The 19,037-nt window shown below is 40.1% G+C and overlaps 1 protein-coding gene across 5 annotated transcripts in view; it reads left to right on the forward strand.

The window, feature by feature from the left end:
* pam (peptidylglycine alpha-amidating monooxygenase) overlaps positions 1–19,037 on the forward strand; it is a 164,307-nt gene that overhangs the window by 23,713 nt on the left and 121,557 nt on the right. Inside the window, exon 1 of one of the 5 annotated variants that reach the window (XM_059969474.1) lies at positions 7,761–8,120. The exons of the other annotated variants lie outside the window; for them this stretch is intronic. The gene's annotated coding sequence lies outside the window, so the exon portion shown is untranslated. Of the gene's footprint in view, positions 1–7,760; positions 8,121–19,037 lie in introns of those variants that run through there. 5 annotated transcript variants of the gene reach the window in all.

Raw genomic sequence — 19,037 nt, forward strand, 5'->3', positions numbered from 1 at the left:
AACCAATCCCAATAGAGGGATCAGAAGTGGAGAGAGTGAGCAACTTCAAGTTCCTGGGTGTCAAGATCTCTGAGGATCTAACCTGGTCCCAACATATCAATGCAGCTATAAGGAAGGCAAGAAAGCAGCAATATTTCATTAGCAATTTGAGGAAGTTTAGCTTGTCACCTAAGATGCTCAGATGTACTATGAGAGCATTCTGACAGGTTGCATCACTGTCTGGTGGTGGGGGTGGGGGGGGGGGGGGAGGCTACAGCACAGGATTGGAAGAAGCTCCAGAAAGCTATAAAATTAGTCAGCCCCATCTTGGGTACTAGCCTCTATAGGATCCAAGACATCTTTGAGGAGCAGTGCCTCAGAAAGATGTCCATTATTAAGGACACCCATCACCCAGGGCATGCCCTCTTCTCATTGTTACTTTCAGGAAGGAGGTACAGAAGCCAGAAGGCACACACTCACCGATCCAGGAACAGCTTCTTCTCCTCTGCCATCCATTACTAAATGGACATTGACCCCATGAACAATGCTTCACTTTTGTTGTTCCTGTTTTTGCATGATTTTTAATTTAACTATTTAATACACACACACACACACACACACACACACACACACCTAACTTATAGTATCTGATATATTTATTTCTTTTTTCTCCATTTTGCCATGTATTGCATTGAACCACTGGCACTAAGTTAACAAATTTTGTGACGTATGCCAGTGATATTAAACCTGACTCTCATTCTGATTCTGAATTCTACAGCGTTCTTGGGAACTTTCATGTTCTTTTCAGAGATGTGTTCATCAGAACTTTGACATTTGAACAAGGTTAACACACAAAATGGTGGAGGAACTCAGCAGGCCAGGAGAATAAATGGTCCATGCTTTGGGCCGTTTGGATCATGATCAGGGTGAATGATCTCGGCCTGAAGCATTGACCGTTCTTTTCCTTCCATAGATGCCGCCTGATCTACTGAGTTCCTCCACCATTTTGTGTGTGTTACTCAGGATTTCCAGTATCTGCAGAGTCTCTTGTGTTGATGATTTGAATGCGATTTTAAGGTTTTAGGATTAGATGCTATTAATATTAATGAAAATACAAATAGGATTGCGTTCAGTAATTTGCAATATATTGTGATACCTTTTATCCAATGTTTCAGCAGAACAATATTTTTAATTGTAAAACCTCTGTTTTCTATTGAGCAAGTCTTTGGTGAAGAAGCCCAAATGCGACAAAGGGTGTCTGAAATTCATGCGTTATAGTAAACCTAGTTTCCATCCCAAAGGAAGTGGTGCTTTTATGTAAATAAAGCATAACTGATATTTATACTAATTGCAGAAAACTGGCTGAAGAATTTGCATGTTTTTCTCAAGTTGTTGAACATTAATGTTCAGTATTAACAGGAATGTTATTTTACAATTTGTAGTGGATAATGGCACTGAAATGTACTTTGTTCCGTCATTAATAATTTATGAAATCAGGCCCATTCAGCTGAATTTCATTACTAAAATGTCTCCTTTTGACAGAGCAATAAATCGAGCTGATTGGATTTTTTTGCGGTTTGCATTCTTTGTACTACACTACAAACTCCTAGGGCTACAAAAGAAAAATGTCTAGTAACTTATGGTGACAGCTAGTAACTGACTTCAAAACTTGCATATGACACTGGCACTGACAATTCTGTAATCTCCCTTTAAATCCATTGCTGAAAGTTCTGTTGATGTTGACGGCTCAAACCTTTTCTATTTAGGGGGTGAGGCTGCAGTGAAAAATTATCTGGAAGCCATCTGACAATTAAGATAGCTAACCCTCTGAGGAACATACTCTAATTAATGTAGAAGTATTTGCCAAATATACAAATATAATCATAGAAATGTGTATTTCTTTTTTTTTTTGTCAAGCTTCCCATGACTGGGGAGTCTAGTATTGAAGTTGATGATGGGGTATGATATCACATAAACTGGAAGTAGAAAGTCTTGGTGGTGGAGAAGATGTAGATCCAAAATAAGATGCTGAAGTTATGAATTATGAAACACTGCACAAGGAATTGGTGTATACAGAATAGATTTTTTTCCATGTGGATGTTGAATCTACCTTTCTCTACAATTATAATATAACCTTGGCTCATTTGGCATTAGGAGTTAGGTAGTCAGACATAAAGGGCTGGTGGCCAGATAGAGCTAAAGACATTAGTGTATATGTAGCACTGTACGCTTTGAAGAAGCCCACACTGCCGTAGTACAGGGATCTCTAGAGGCTCAGGATGTCTCAAAGCAATTATATTAATGAAATACTTATAATGTTAGAACTGCAACAGATGTTTTGTTTTCCTTTGCTGGATTCTATAACCAACTGGTAATAATCAAAAGTCTATGTTGAATGATACTGAGGATTAAATATTGGCCAGAACATGGAAAAATTTCCTTTGCTTTTCTGGGGTTTTTGGAATTTGTACACCTATTCTAGAGATGGACTGGACCATTAATTTAAAAGGTCCTAAAGGCTGCAACACTGAGATTATCACTAGTGTGTTTTTTTTTGCTCAAGTCTTCAAAGTGGAACTTGGATGCACTTTCTGACGCGGGCATGAGAGTGTTATCAATTGTACAGCGGCTGATATGTAGAATGGAAGAATAGGATCCAAGAATTGCTCCTTTCAAACTTTGGGTGTTGAATTTTGAGTGTGGTGGGGGAGGGGAGAGGAAGAAGCAGCATTGTAAGAAGTTTTCAGCTATGATTAACCTTGATTTTGGAAACTTGATCAGGATAGTCTGAGCTGAGCAATAGAAGGACGACAAACATATTTACTTTTATAAAGGGCCATTTTGGTGCCATAGAAATTTTGGAAGACTGTTCTTGTAGGCCCTTGCAGGAGAGGCAACAACATGTTTGAGAGAAAATGAAGAGAGGAGAAATACAGATGAGTTTTGTTAAGGAAATGGGTTGATTGTTTCCAAGAAACAGGGATAAGTTGGGAAAGATGGATCTGGGGAGTAAGTTGTGTGGTCAGGTGTTTTATAGAAATGCAGGGTAGGATCAGGAAGATATTGGAAGATATGTGCTGGAATCGTATTTAAATAAGAGGAAAGATTTGAGACTAGCTGGGGCAAAGGACAGTGGGAGCTCTGGTGGGTAAGAGAAGGGAAGGGATGAAGTTCAAGAAAGATGAGAGATGATCACATTGTAATGGTTGAAGGCTATCTCCTTCGGGAATTCTAGAATGAAGAAGCATAGTGTCGAGATGTTAGCCATTTGGAACAGAGATAAAAATTAATTTTTCCTCCATGCATTGTGAATCTTGAAATTCTCAATCTCAGAAGCCAGTAAACTCAATTTAGTCCAGATAGGTCAACAGTGAATGTCTAATCTATTTTGTGCTGAAACAGGCACATCTATTTCCTGGCAATGAAAGACGGGAAATTAGTACCGTAAAAGAGATGTAATCAGGGTGCGAGGGAGTGAAGATTTACTGGTGATAAGGTAATCAAAATTGGTCTGTTTGACGTAGAGTGTGAAATGATCTTTGTTCATATTTTATAAATATGTATTTTGGTTATTGTTTGCTTGTATAGGAATACATGTTTAAAAACCAATGAAAGTGAAGGGAATTGTGCAGAGGGAACAATATTTGCTCATTTGTTAGATGAATTGACTGATTTGCATTGTGGTGGTTGAATCGTTATTACAGGCCTTTCTTATTTTAATGATTGTCGAAGAACAGAATAATTGTAGAACAGGAGATAATTTTGCTCTTAAGCCTGTACTCTTCACCAATGGCTACACACCCCAGTTCTTTCTCCACTATCTTGGAAATATTCTGAATTCAAAAATTTATCCAGCTCTCATTTGAAAGCCATATTTAAATCTGCATACACTGTACTCCATACCATATTATTGATTCTACATTTTTTTCAGACTATAGTGCATTGGAACGGAATTAGGACATTCGTCTCATAGTGTATGCTTCATCATTCAATCGTGGCTGATTTATTTTCCCTCTGAACCCCTTTAACTCGTTCACTTGTAGTCTTTCGTCAAGCATTTTAAATCTGAATGGTTAGGATTGTGACTTCTCTGCTGATAGAAGCACTTTCTCTGAGTCTTTCTGTCTAAGTCTGCAAAAGTTTATACATCTGTTTTGAAACTTCTCTTGGGCTCCTCTGCTTCAAGAAGAACTCAGTTATTGAGGAATTGAACTTCCACATGGATGGAATCATTCTGGTTAATACTTTCTTTAATGTTTTCACGAGGTGGTGACCTGATCTGGATGTAATGCTCCAGTTGGGCAAAACAGATTTTATTAAGGTTCAGTACAACATCCTTCCAATAGTATTCTCTAATGATTTATTAACCATTTTTTTCTGCCAGCAGAGCTGCCTTCAAAAATTTATCACTTCTGTGTAAACGGTGAGGCATCCTGTTCCAGAAATCTTATTAGCTTTGTATTATTTAATCTATGTTTTTTCTCCATGTGCTATCAAAATATATATAATTGTATAGTTTGCAATATATTTCATATGCAGCCAATCTGCCCATTTCCTCTTGAAGTCCACTGTTACTCTGCTTACTCTTGCTGATTGGTTATCTCTAAATTTAGAATATTTTACCATGTACACCAATGTTTCAGTCACCAATAAGTATCAAAAATAGTGGAGGTTACATCAGGAGCTATGTGCCTCCAATCTGAAAACCAGCTATTTATAGACCATGAGACATAGCAGTAGAATTAGGCTATTCGGCCTATTGCGTCCAATCCACCATTCTATTATAGCTGATTTATTATCCCTCTCAACCCCACTCTTCTGCTTCTCCTAGTAACCTTTGATCCCCTACTAATCACGAACCTATCAATCTCAGCTTTAATTGGTTTGGACCTCACAGCTGTCTGCAGCAAAGAATTCTATAGATTCACCACCCTCTGGCTAAAGAAATTACTCGAAGGGATGTCTTTGTATTCTGAGGCTGTACCTTCTGGTCCTCCAATATAGGAAACATCCTCTTCATGTTCTCTCTTATCTAGGCCTTTCAGTGTTCAATAGGTTTAAATGAGATACCTCCTAGACTCTGAGTATTGGCCAAGGGCCATCAAACTCCTTGTATGTTAACCCTTTCATTCCTGCTCTTTATCATACCTCTTTGCTTCTGCCCTTCAGTCATTTTCTTATTACTCCTCCCATTGTCCCATTCATCTGCATATTTCAATTTTGTCTATTATGTGAACCTCCATCAAGTACTTTCTAAAAATCCACATAAATGCCATCAATAATGTTATCTTTCATTTGCCTCTGCTTATGGTCATGGACTGGTTGGTTTGAATAACTTGTTCCTCCACTGTGAATCGTGAGTAATCTTTAGTAATTTTCCGACTCTTTTTCATAGTAAAATTGATTGAAGGCATGCTACTTTAAAGAGGGTGACTTTTTTTTAACGGCAAAGTCATTCTGAAATAATGACCAGAAGAAACTGCAGTTTCATTTCCACATCGAAAATAAGACTGGTAAATTAGAGCACTGACCTTTTTCAGTTCCTAGCATGCTTTTTAAGGTTTTGAAGGAAATGATTTTGAAATGGTAGAATTCAGTTTTATTAAGCATTGACTTGTCCTTTTAAACAGTTTGAAGCACAGATTGTTCCTTGTGCCTTCAATAATTAACACTGGTTATTTTTCTAAACTTTTGCAATATATTTCATATGCAACCAATCTGCCTATTTCCTCATGAAGACCACTGTTACTCTGTTATTTGCTTTTGCAAGTTTTTCGATGCTCTGAGCAAAAAACCCAGGAACACCCTGTCTGAGGTTTCTGACATTCCTAAGGTACTTGAAATATTAAAGCCATGCGTCAAAAGCCGTACATGTTCATGGTTGACTGTTTACTGTTTCCAGAACTCTGGAAATTTGAATGGATTTTTTTGTTTTGGGGTTGAGGGTTCCTGCAATTGCCTTATTCAGGTTCAGGAATCAAAGTTTGGAGACGTGGCAATCTTTCAACAATTTATAAGCAAGAAACTAGGGCTAGGGAACATTGCCTCAAGATTCTGCGGAGAAGATTTAGGACGGCGATGAGGAGGAACTGTTTTTCCCAGAGAGTGGTGAATCTGTGGAATTTTCGGCCCAGGGTGAGGCTTCTTCACTAAATATATTTAAGATACAGTTAGATAGATTGTTACCTAGTAGGGAATTAGAGATTATGGGGGAAAGGCAGGTAGATGGAGCTGAGTTTACAGACAGATCAGCCGTGATCTTATTGAATGGTGAGGCAGGCTCGATGGGCCGTTTGGCCTACTCCTGCTCCTATTTCTTATGTTCTTATGTAAGCTGTCTCCAGTTTTCTTGGCTTTGTAGATAGAATTTGATAAATTGCAATCATTTCTCACTATCATTATGCACTTTATGATGGGTGAATAGATACAGATTTATGTATCACATGTACATCAAAACATACAGTGGAATGTATCATTTGCCTTAACTCTCAAGGATGTGCTGCAAGTACCCCACCAGTATAGCTATACATTCTGGCACCAGCGTAGCATGTCCACAGTGTTCAACACAACACATGGGCAGCAACAGCAACAACAGTAAAACAAAGCAAGACGACAATAGCAAAACAAGCCCCTTTCTCGCTCTCCCACTCCACAGCCCTGGATAGGTCACCTCCAGGCCTCAGGTCCTTGGCCTCAGACTTTCAAACTCACAGATATCGGGGTGTCAAGCACCAGTCTCTGGCCCCGGCTTCCCAGACTTGCAGATGTCAAGTCTTCAACCTCCAGTCTCCGGTCCAGACCCGCCCTCTACTTCATTGTTCCCCTCACTTTCAACTCTATCTCTTCCCCCCCACCCCACCCTCTACCTCACATCCCCACCCTGTCATATCTAACCTGACCTGAGTTCTTCCAGCATTTTGTGTGTGTTACGTTCATTTTCCTGTAAGCTATGTGTGTTGGGAATGAGGGAAACCCTATTCGATTCGATTCAATGGAAAAGCCCTTGTGGGTTTAAAGTTAAATCAAATGCTGTGTCACCAGGATTTCCAAACTATTAGATACTAGCTTATCAGTCTTTATTGTGATTGTAAAAAGAAAGAGGATGGGTGAGGGAGGGGCAAGACAGAATTTATCCCTGATAGGATGAGGTCAGAACTGTAGATGATCATTCGATTGGTAGGTTAACAAGGGTTGGTGGAAAGAGACTGTTGACAGAGGGACATAGAAACGATTAAATGAGGGCACTTAGAACACTAAGGAATGGTGTTCCTAAAAATAAGTCAAATGAATTGATTGGAAGTAAATTTGCTATTCATGATAATTCTCTGTATAGTAGGTTTTGAAAGCAGTGATATTTTGTGGTCGGTATGTGTTTGTGCAGTCAGTTGTTGCATGTTATGCACAAATATTTTAGCTGTGATGTCTGAAAGGTCATGGAATAGCTGTGTAAGCCCTGACCTTCACCTTCGCTTATCAGGTGCAGAGATGTTTTTGTAACATTCTGTGTTCTGCACTAGTAACTTCAACTGTGATTAAATAATGTTATTTACCTGAAGATAGATAGATTACATATTTCATCATTTAATATTTTTGCCAGACGTATAGACCCAGTCTGTAGATTGCAATTAATTGCCCTTTTTACTTCAAGGTTGTCTCTGGATAAATTGTATCATTGTGATTCATTGCAGGAAAGTTTTAAGGGAAAAAAGGAATTCCTCTGAAGGCAAGCATTTCAGAAACAGGGTTGTAAACAAGTATGAAATCACTGCTATATTGCTCAATCAGTCGGAGTTATCTGTGGGTTGGACTGTCTGGTCTTCCTTGCTGAGTATGTGCCCACCAAATGTGATTTTCCTGGGTATTGAGGGTTGGCCAAGCAGATCCACCTCAGCCGATCAGGAACCCCTGAGAGCAGCGGACTGTGCAAACAACGCTCGGGAGGCCGTCTGCTAAGGCTCTGTCCGAGGAAGTGCCGATGACCTTTGACATCTTGCTGCCTCTCCTAAGAATTCATTTTTATTTATTGACATACAGTGTGGAATAGTCCCTCTGGCCCTCCGAGCCCTGCTGCCTGGCAACCGTCGATTTAACCCTTGCCTAACCATGGAACAATTTACAATGACCAATTAACCTACCGACCGGTAAGTCTCTGTATTGTGGGGGGAAATCCATGTAGTCACTGGGAGAGCATACAAACTTCTTGCAGACAGTGGCGGGAATTGAACCCGGGCTGTTAGTTCTGTAAAGTGTTGCGCTAACCGCTACGCTACCGTGCCACGCTAAGGATCTCTAACTGCCTTTGACAGAGGAATTTAAAAGCTTTAACATAAGTGATCGGTCTGGAGTGTGATGGAATTTAAGCCTGATTTATACCTCTGCGTCGCATCTACACTGTAGGTATCACGTACCCTACACTGTAGGGTGACGTGCACCTCCCCTAAAAAGTAACTCACGCGTCGCAGCAATGCAGACTGCAGCAACTGTGATTGGTCCACTTGGTAGCATTGCATATCCTCCTACGCATTTCCGGTTGCTTCTTCTCTGCCATGTCTCTACGCTGATGTGAAATAGGTGAACCAGATCATCAAATCTACCTGCCGACATGCAAAAATGTTTGAAATGTATTTCCTTCTCAATGTCACTCATAAAGAAACTCAACACAGTGGCATAGAAGCCCCACTGCCAACTGTTGTTTTGGCGCACACCAATGCATGCTCGGTACGGTGTAGAGCCTATGCAGATGTGTAAATCAGGCCTTCAGCATAGCCCATACGCACAAGTATAAATCGGCCTTTTCTCCGCTTGCATGTGTGCGTACAGTGCCAATGACTCCAGTTCAGGAGCAATTCAGGATAAAGCAGCCAATTGATGACACCTCCATCAGCCTCCGTCAAAGTTCTTCCCCTTCGTTCCAGTCACGATGGTTGCAAAGTGTAACAACGCCAAAAGATATTGCGGTTACTCATCCTACCCTGACAGCACCTCCCACAAACCTGGGAAAGACGAGGGCAGAGTTCCATTAGAGCATGCCACATGGAGTGGCTCTGTCACAGTGCAAATTTCTATAGAGGTATGGTGGAGAGCATTCTGCCTGGTTGCAGTGCAGCCTGGTGTGGACGCTCCAATGCACAGGATCGCAAGAAGCTGCTGAGGGTTGTAGAGTCGGTCAGCTCCACCATGGGCACAGTCCTTCCCATCTTTAAGGCCATTTTCATGAGGCAGTGCCTGAAGTGGGCAATATCCATTATCAAGGGCCCTCAGAACCCAGGATGTGTCCTCTACTCATTTACTATCAGGAAAGACCCTGAAGACCCATATTTAATGATTCAAGAATGACTTCTCCCCCGTCAGATTTCTGAATGGTCCGTGAACACTACCTCTTTTTTCGTGTTATTTATCTTGTAATTTATCATGTCTCATCACGTATGAAGTGCCAGTAGTGCTATTTTTTAAAATGCATCGTAAACGTACCTCGTTGTTGTGGTAATATTCCTTTATGTACTGTGTGTAAGTCATATGTACCATGTTGTGTATATGGTCTTGAGGAATATTGCGTCATTTGGTGGTAAACATGTATATGATTGAATGGCAATAAGTGTCAGCTTGAACTTACAATAATGTTAGATCTTTGCATACCACTGTTGCTGCAAATATGTCATTTAAAGCTGATAATAAACCCGTTTCTGGTTCTGATATTGCTCACCATCCTGACTTGAAGATATATTACTGGGTCTCCCTACCCCACAGCTCTGTGAGAGTGCTTTCTTGAAGATCTACTGCAATTAAAGGAAGTGTCGCACTGCTACCTCCCAAAGGTGACCAATAAATACCCACTTTGCAAGTGACATCCGTTCTTGAAGATGAACTGGTAGAAAAAGTAGGACAGATATCAATAGACAGATAATTTGGCCTACCTTCATAACTAGATTGAGTGAGTTAATACTTGATTCGGGCTGAGGGAACGTCAAATCAGATATGATCTGATTGAAGGGCAGAAATAGCTAGTTCGAGGGGGGATAATTTTAAAGAAATTGGAGAAAAGTGTAAAGGGGATGTCGAAGGAACATTCTTCACACAATGCTGAATGTGTAAAATGTGCTGGGGTGGTGGTAGAAGGAGATGCATTAGGGGCATTTATGAAATTCTTATATAAGCATATGGATGATAGAAAAATGCAGGGCTATGTCAGAGGGGAGGGTTACAATCTTAATTGTAGTTTAAGAGGTTGGCACAGCATTGTGGGCTGAATGGTCTATACTCAACTGTTCTATGAATAGTGAAACAAGCTTGAGTGCCTGAAATGACAGCCTTTGCTCTCTTGCCTTAATATATTATCAGGAATTCTCATCTTTGAATGTTCTTTGTGTTTAGAAACCATGAGCCCAGTTAATCTATTTCCCATCAATGAGAGATGATTGAAGTTAGCAACCAGAAGTACTGTAATGAAATGAAAAACTCTTGATATATGCTCCATTTATTTTCCAGTGCTGCTTCCAGTAAAAACTGTGCCAGCAGTAACCATTTGTCTTTGTCATTAATGTTTTGTCCTTCGATGGGCTCCATTTTATGAACTTTTAGCACTTGGATGATTTACACATAAATAAGAGTATACGTTATCCTTGAGCAGCGCTTGTGACGGCAAGGAGATAGTTGATGCTTCAGGTTAAGACCTTGCATGAGCATTGAGAATTTAGAGAGGAGATGAGATGAGCGGTAGGGGTGAGGATGGCAAGTGATGTGGTACCTCGAGGGGAGGGGAATGAGGAACAGATGAGACATGAGGAGCAAGGGTGAAGTCAGATGTTGGCTGATAAAGATATCAGATGAAGGATGAGAGGCAACTTTATAGAGGTGTACAAGATGAGAATAGATCGAGTGGATTGCCAGAGACTTTTTCTTAGGATGGAAATGGCTAATACAAGGGGACATAACTTTAAACAGTTTGGAGGAATACGTAGGGGAATGTCAGAGGTAGATTGGAAAGGGGATCGGAGTACCGCAAGGTTCAGTGTGTGCTGAGCGGCCAATGGATCCAGATAATGGGGATGGGAGATGTTCGGAGAACCAGAAAAGGGGTGAAAGGAGTGTAAGGGTGTGTGGGTTATATGTGAATTGGGAAAAATCAGTGTTCATACCACTGGGTTGTATATGGTCCAGGTAGAATAAGATGATAAAACATACAAGCAGAATTTGGCCATTCAGCCCATCAAGTCTACTCTGCCATTCCATCGTGGCTGATTTAATATGAGATGCTGCCCTTCTGCAGAGCTTGCATGCTGTATCCTGTTTTAAATGTATGACCAAGGCCATGTGGGTGACTGTTAGTAGCTTTCAGGTATAGTTTAGCAACTCACTGAGTTCCGGAGCTGTCAGGGATAGGCAATAAAGGTTCTTGGCAATATCCACATCCCACAAACGAGTAAATAAAAATAACACACTTCATGAAGTTTGCTGCTTGTTTTGGCAGTTGCTTTGGATGTTAATGTTCTCCATAGAATCACTGGCAGGCAATGCAGTCTGGTCACTGAACTATGAATAACTTTCCGTATGTACATGTTGTTTCTTTTTGCTCTTCTGATTTTCCTCTACATTGAAATTGCTAGAAATTAACTCTAGACGGTTTCTCAATGAATCTCCAACAATGGCAACTTGGTATTCAACTAGGAAATGTTATGCTGCACAGTGACACTGCATTATGGTATAAAATCTTGCTAAAATAGAATAATGAAGTAGAGATCTGGTAAGAAACCTTATGTTTTGCACATCCTGATGTTCATTGTTACTGTGTGGCTTTTATACTTTAAAACAGACATAAATAGGTTAGGTTTCTAATGTCAATTACTGAACAGTTCTCAAAATGGGACACCAGTAGTGAATTTTAATGTTGTGTTAGTGAACCTTATAATTTAGCTTATTCCCATATTCTCTTATGACGTGGAAGGAAGCCACTTAGCTCTGAATCCATGCCATCTCTCAGTGAAATCCCTTTGCCCCAATTATTTCTTTGCCGTTTATTCTCATCTGGCCATCAACTCAACCTTGATTCTCCTGCCTCCCAACTCAGATAGGGATAGCCAACCAATCAGCGTACTTGTGAGAGGTGGGAAGAAATTGAATGCCTCCAGAAGCTCACATGAGTGCAGAGTGAGCATGCAAACTCCTCAGCAACAGCACTGGAGGTTCAATTAGAACTAAGTTTAATGCAGCTTTGAGGAGGCATTGTGACCTGATGAAGCACTGTATTGTTTCTTTAAAACCTCAATGCGGACTTAAGTACAGTATGTGATTGTATTGATGTAACAAATCCAGAAACAAGTCCTCAGTGACATAGATAAATGAAGGAAATTCATCTTAGTGCCCTAGTTTCTATGTCCATGTTCTCCCTTTATTCTATTTCCTAACCCTCAAATCATATATTCCTCACTCATTTTTTTTCTGTGTTAATTTAGATTAGTCCAAGTAGAGCCTTTGGAAGCATTTTAATTGTTTTTGTCTTTTCTTACTCGGCCCTTCTTGTCTAGACCTTATTCTCCAGTCTTCATTTTCTCTAAAGTCTTTCCAGGCTTATGAATTTTATGGTTGCCTAGTTACGTTCCCTTAATAAACCTGGTTCAGTTTACTGTGAGTTAATGGTGCATGTTGAGAACTTGAAATCTGTGTCTTCTGCTGTCAGAGGCAGCCCCTTATTTATGAGGAACAACCAAATGATTCATGTTGCTTTATAATTAGTAAAGTCGTGTTTCTGTATTTGGGAAGGGTATTTCTAGGTAGTCTTTTGGGAGGGAATTTTAACCCCAGCATCTTTCAGTAAATCTTGTCACTGACAAGAACATTACTAACATGCATGGTTGTTACAATTTGATGGCTTCAGTTTGAAGGATGATTTGTTAAAATCATCTTTGGTTTGGTGACCTACAATTAGAATGTGTATGTCTTTTTTTTTTGAATAATTTATGGGTATTGTATTTTGAGAACAATATCAATTTTCTTTATTTTCTTTCTTTATTTTACTTTCTAGAAATGTCTATGGGAAATGTTTTAACTTTGCATGGAAAATGCTGGAGAAACTCAGCAGTCCAGGCAGCATCTATGGAAAAGAAAAGAGTCAACGTTTCGGGACTGGAAAGGAAGAAGTCAGAATGAGAAGTTGGGGGGAGAGAGGGCCCTGGCCTGAAACGTCAACTGCGTACTCTTTTCCATAGATGATGCCCGACCTGTTGATCTCCTCCAGTATTTCCAGCATCTGCAGACTTACTTATGTTAATGATTTAGCTCTATTTCTTCCATCTGTATTTTTGTACTGTTTGGTAATGAATCTTGTTAGCAAAATTGCATTAAATCTTTGCTCCATGTATGGTAGCCTGAAGCTGTGTTTTCTCATTTTCATCAGAGACAGCAATTGGAAAATAGTATGCAACATTGTTAAGATTTAGAGCCTGACTAACAGCCTAACTGAATGCCTGCAAACTCTTTGTTTATAACTGTTGCAATGTTATACTAACAGACAGGCTTTCCTTTACATTCGATGGTTTATCAGAAACACCAAGCCTACGGGATGTGAGCTAGCCATTCACATTTACTACATCCAAATATGTGAGATGTTGATTATAAATTGGCTGTGGAGATGCAATTTCAACTTGCCAAGGGGTTTTCAGTATGATTTGAACTCTATATGTTATGACTCAAAAGTAGACTGTTGCTTTTAACCCAAAGACTCAGTCTTAGGAAATGTGATCATAAGGTATAAAATAATCTTGGTAATTCAATGCCCTACAGGTTTTGAGACCTATGTGTTAATCCACAGCCTCAAGAATGTTTGGTCGATGGTTTCAATTTCTATTTTTTTTTTTGTTAAGTGTCAATTTGGCAAGAAAAGACACTACAGCAAATATTTTGAATTGATAATAGTGCAGTGTATTCCTTACATTCTGCAGCGACATTTTTCTGATGCTTTTATTCTGAGCGAGTAAGATTTAATTTAAAGATGAACGATATGGCTATCCTTGTTGAAGACAAAGCAAAAGAAAACCAGAATACATTTTAAGAGGTCTATGGTTTATACTTTCATGTGTTCTTTTGTACCTGCCAGTACTGGAAAAGTGTTTAAAATTCCTGAGAATCAAACTGTCTTGACAATTCCAAAGCATTTTAAGGTCAAAATGTAGTGCAAACACTTCAGGATATAATAAAATGAAGGAATGTTTGTAACCATGTTCTACTGTTGGGAATAAGATTAAAAGTTAAAGGCATAATTACATTACATAAGAAAAAGGGTAGGAGTAAGAACATAAGATATAGGAACAGATTTAGGCCATTTGGCCCACTGAGTCAGCTCTGCTTACTTGTGATCCCTCTCAACCGTAGTCTCCTGTCTTCTCCCCATAACCTTTGATGCCCTGACTAATCAGGAACCTATCAACCTCTGCTTTAAATATTTTCAATGACTCGGCCTCCATTGCTGTCTGTGTCAAAGAATTTCACAGACCCACCACCCTCTGGCTAAAGAAATTTCTCCTCATCTTTGTTCTTAAGAGATATTCTGTGGCTGTGCCCTGTGGACCTAGGCACCCCCACTATGGGAAACATCCTCTCCATCTCACTCTATCTAGACCTTTCAATGTTCAATAGACTTCCATGAGATCCCCATTCATGCTTCATCTAAACTCCAGGCTTGTCACTCGAGCCTGCTCCACCGTTGAACAGGATTCTGGCTGATCCACCTTAAATGCTATTTTCTCGACCTATCCCCATAATCTTTCATTCCTCTAATATCCAGGCATCTAATAATCTGTTTTAAATACAATTGGTGACTGACTATGAATTCTAAAGATTCACTAATCTTTCATTGAAGGAATTACTCCTTGTTTCAGTCCCAAATATCCTACCTTGTTTTGTAAGTGTGACACCTGGTTTTAATTATCTGTGTCAAAAGTAGTGTTGGCGCGTGGCCTGGTAGGTAAGGCATTGGACTAGTGTTCTGAAGGTCACTGGTTCGAGCCTCAGCTGAGGCAGCGTGTTGAGCAAGGCATTTAACATTGCTCTGCGACGACACTGGTGCCAAGTGGCTTGGGTCCTAGTGCCCTTCCCTTCTCCAACGTTGGAGAGGGGAAGGCTTGCAGCTTAGGCAACGGCTGGTCTCCCATACAACCCTGCCCAGGCCTGCGCCTTGAGCCTCACAAATCCATGGTCTCATGAGACTAACGGATGCCTATTATTATGATCAAAAGTTAGATGATCAGAAAATGCATCCTTCTGTTTTTTGGTAGCTGAGGCCATTTTTTTTTCTCTCAACAACACATCTAAATTATTCAAGGATACTTTAAAAGAAATTATGCCTATGTATTGGCAGAGAATTAAAATAGTGGAAGGCAAATGTCCTTGGAAATGACTATTGTCTTCATAAGAGTTTGTCAGTTAAAATTGAAACTTGAGCAACTGAGGGGAATTTTTTATTCTGGCCAGGAAATTGGCAGAAAGCAGGGTGACAACACAGGTTCTCAAATTGGTAGGTGATGACTCTGGTAAGTTGTGAAAAAAATTATCCTTTGTTTGGTATTCTTATGTCCAGGGAATTATTAATGCTACACTAGTTAATTTTCTATTTGCTAGGTTTCTATAGCAGAAGATATTAAGCGGTTTTGGGTATATGAAGTGAGATATCAGAACTGAATAGGTACAACAGCTAAGCAGCATCACACACACAAACTGCTGGATGAAATTAGTCAACATTTTGGACTGAGGCACTACATGGAGACTGGACAGGAACGAGGCTAAAGCTAGAACAAAGTAGTGTTGGAAGGGAGAGGAACACAAGCTGGTGGGTGATAGGTGAGGGGGAAAGCAGGTGGGTGGAGGGTGAGGATGTAAGGGACTAATATGAGAAGTTAGGAGGTGATAGGGTGAAGAGGTAAAGGGCTGAACAAAGCTCTAATAGAACAGGATTTATTTAATCTGATAAACCATGAAATAAAGGGAAAAAAGGCAGGGAATTAGAGGCAGGTCAAGGGAGGGCAATGGAGGAAAAGCAGTGAGGGTGCCAACAGAATAGGGGAAAACAAAGGCGGGGAAACAGGAGTTAGCAAAATCAATATTAACTGGAACTAAGAATGCAGCATATGAAATTGCAGACCAAGCTCCACCTTAGCAATGTAACCTTTACTTGAAGGAAGTGAGTGAAATTCAGCTGTGTAGGAATGAGTTCTGACTTCCCATTCCCGTTCTGACATGTCAGTCCATGACCTTCTCTATGCCATGATGAAGCCACACTCAGGTTGGAGGAGAAATGCCTTAAATTCTGTCTGGGTGGCCTCCAAGCTGATGGCGTGAACATCGATTTCTCAAACATCTGGTAATTGTCACACCACTCCCTTCACCATTTCCCCCATTCCTGTTTCCTTCTCTCATCTCGTCTCTTTATTTGTCCATTACCTCCTCTGCTCTTCCCCCTTCCCTTTCTTCCATGGTCTTTTACCCTCTCCCTTCTCCAACCATCTATCTCTTTCACCAATCAACTTCTTGGCTCTTTACTTCACCCCTCATCCTCTCCTGATTTCACCTATAACCTACCACCTTGTATTTTTTCCTCTCCTCCCTCCACCTAACTTGACTTCTCATCTTTTTTTTCCAGTCCTGGTGAAGAGTCTTGGCCCAAAATGTCGTCTGTTTACTGTTTTCCATAGATGGTGCCTGGTCTGCTGAATACCTCCAGCATTTTGTGTGTTGGTTTGGATTATCAACATCTGCAGATTTTGTGTTAATGATAATGATGAGTCCTGGGTTTAGTCACTGTTCTGGGAGGAAGCAGAGAACAATAAGACTAATGTAATTGGGAGAATGGAAAAGGGAAGGAAAATATATTTAATACAGGAAGAGCATCTCGTATTAAATCAGCCATGGTGGAATGTCAGACTCGATGAGCTGAATGGCTCAATTCTGGTCCTATGTTATATGGCATGGTAATCCATATTGTTGATCTGGAGAAGGCTGCAGAAGTAGAGCAAGTGAGGTTGGAAGATGTAGTCAGTGACCATCTGGTGAATATTGGGTCATGTACCATGGTGGGGCATGAATCGGGGTTAGGGGTTTGATGAGGTGACAACTTGATTTAAGTTTCAGTGCAATCTTTACACAGCGTAAGTTAACTTCTGTCCTTTGGAAGAATACACTAATATTTTGGTTTTTTGTAGCATTTGTCACCTCTGTTACTACTGTGATTTGCGTACTTACACTCCTTTACCTTTAGATCTTTGTATCTGAGTAACAAGTTTTTTTTTTAAGATTCCAAATCAAGAGGAATTGAATTAAAATAACTTCCTTAACTTTGTGAAGTTGAAGGAAACTGGAGAGATTTGGTTTCTATCCCTGGTAGTTGGCTTCAGGCCCTTGTGCAAATGCTGTGAGAGCTGTGAATCAGCATGGGTTTGCCATCTGGATTGTAAATCAGCTGTTTCATTAATTCTACTTTAGTCAGTGATTTGCAGCATCCAGTTACAAAATAAAAGCTTCACACACTTGCCTACTTAATGCTGCAAAATGCAGAGGGGGATATTCAGCCCATTGAGTCCATGCCAGTTCCTAGCAGCACAGTCCCGTATGTTCCACCCACCCTCTCATTTCTCTGTAATACAATTTAATCAATATCATGTTCCCACCAAATCTCTTAGGTTCCTTTTCCACTTAGCCACACTGTTGGAAAGATTGCAGTGTCAGTTAACCTACCAGCATGCATTTGGGATGTGTTAGTACAGGTTCGCTTTACTGGCAATGACTTCAAATGCAGCATACAAAGGTGTATTTGATTTGTCTAGTCATTCATGATATGTTTTATCCAGACTTTGTATTTCTAATAAGAGCACCATTATGTTCATAAGTGGGGAGGAGATAGGCTACTCAGCCCTTCATGTCTGTTCTGTGATTCAATAACAAAGGTCAAGTACAAAGTAAATTTATTATCGAAGCACATTTATGTTACCATGTACAACCCTGAGATTCATTTTCTTGCAGCTATTTACAGGGAAAAAGAAATGCAATAGAGTTTTATGTAAAACTATACAAACTGAACAACTAACGTGCAAAAGAAGACAAACTGGGGAAATAAAAAAACTGATAACATGAGTTGTAAAGAGACCTTGAGAGAGAGTCGGAGGGCAGTAGAATCAGTTCACTGTAATGGTGAATGAAGTTATCCACACTGGTTTAGGAGCCCCATGGTTGTAGGGAAATGACTGTTCCTGAACCTGGTGGTCTGGGACCTAAGGCTTCTGTACCTCCTGCCCCATGGTAGTAGCGAGAAGAGAGCCTGGATGGTGTTTTTGTTTTGCTGATAGATGCTGCTTTCTTGAGGCATTGCTCCATGTAAATATTGTTGGAGAGGGCTTTTACTGTGATGGGCTGGGCTGTATCTGCTATCTCCTGCAGCTATTCTGTTCCCGGGCATCGTGTTTCCATACCAGGCTGTGATGGAACTAGTTGGTGTATTTTCCACTGTACATCTATTGAAATATGTTCAAAGTTTTAGGTGACATGCAGGACTTATGCAAACTATTAAGAAACTAGAGATGCTGACATTACCTTCCTTGTGATGACATCTACTAGTCCCAGGACTGTGATATAGTAATACCAGGAAATTAAAAATTACTGATCCTCTCCATCTCTGATTCTCCAAAGAGGGCTGGCTTATGAAACCTCCACTTCCCTCTTCCAAATTCAGCCCTATTCTTATATCTTAACGGTGAGATTAGCTGATTTAAACTGAGAATAGAATCTGAATTTTCCAACTGAGCTACTGGGAAAAAAAAACATGAATATTGCAACTTGAAATTACTCCAGCTGCAAAATCCTAATGCCCTGGCCAGGCTCTGTCTTTTTGCATGTATTAGGAATAGGTATTCTGTGCACTTTTACAGTTCAATACGACTCAGCTGCTGGTTGGAAATACAGATAACTTATTCAGTTTCTCTTATTTTGTGAATGTGTTCCACGAACAACTTCTAACTACCACCCTGATGAATGTAGCTTTCTTCCTGTTTTGCCTCAGGTCAGTAAGTGGATATGAATGT

Source organism: Hypanus sabinus, chromosome 5 (genome assembly GCF_030144855.1).
Source record: "Hypanus sabinus isolate sHypSab1 chromosome 5, sHypSab1.hap1, whole genome shotgun sequence".
Classification (NCBI taxonomy): Eukaryota; Metazoa; Chordata; class Chondrichthyes; order Myliobatiformes; family Dasyatidae; genus Hypanus; species Hypanus sabinus.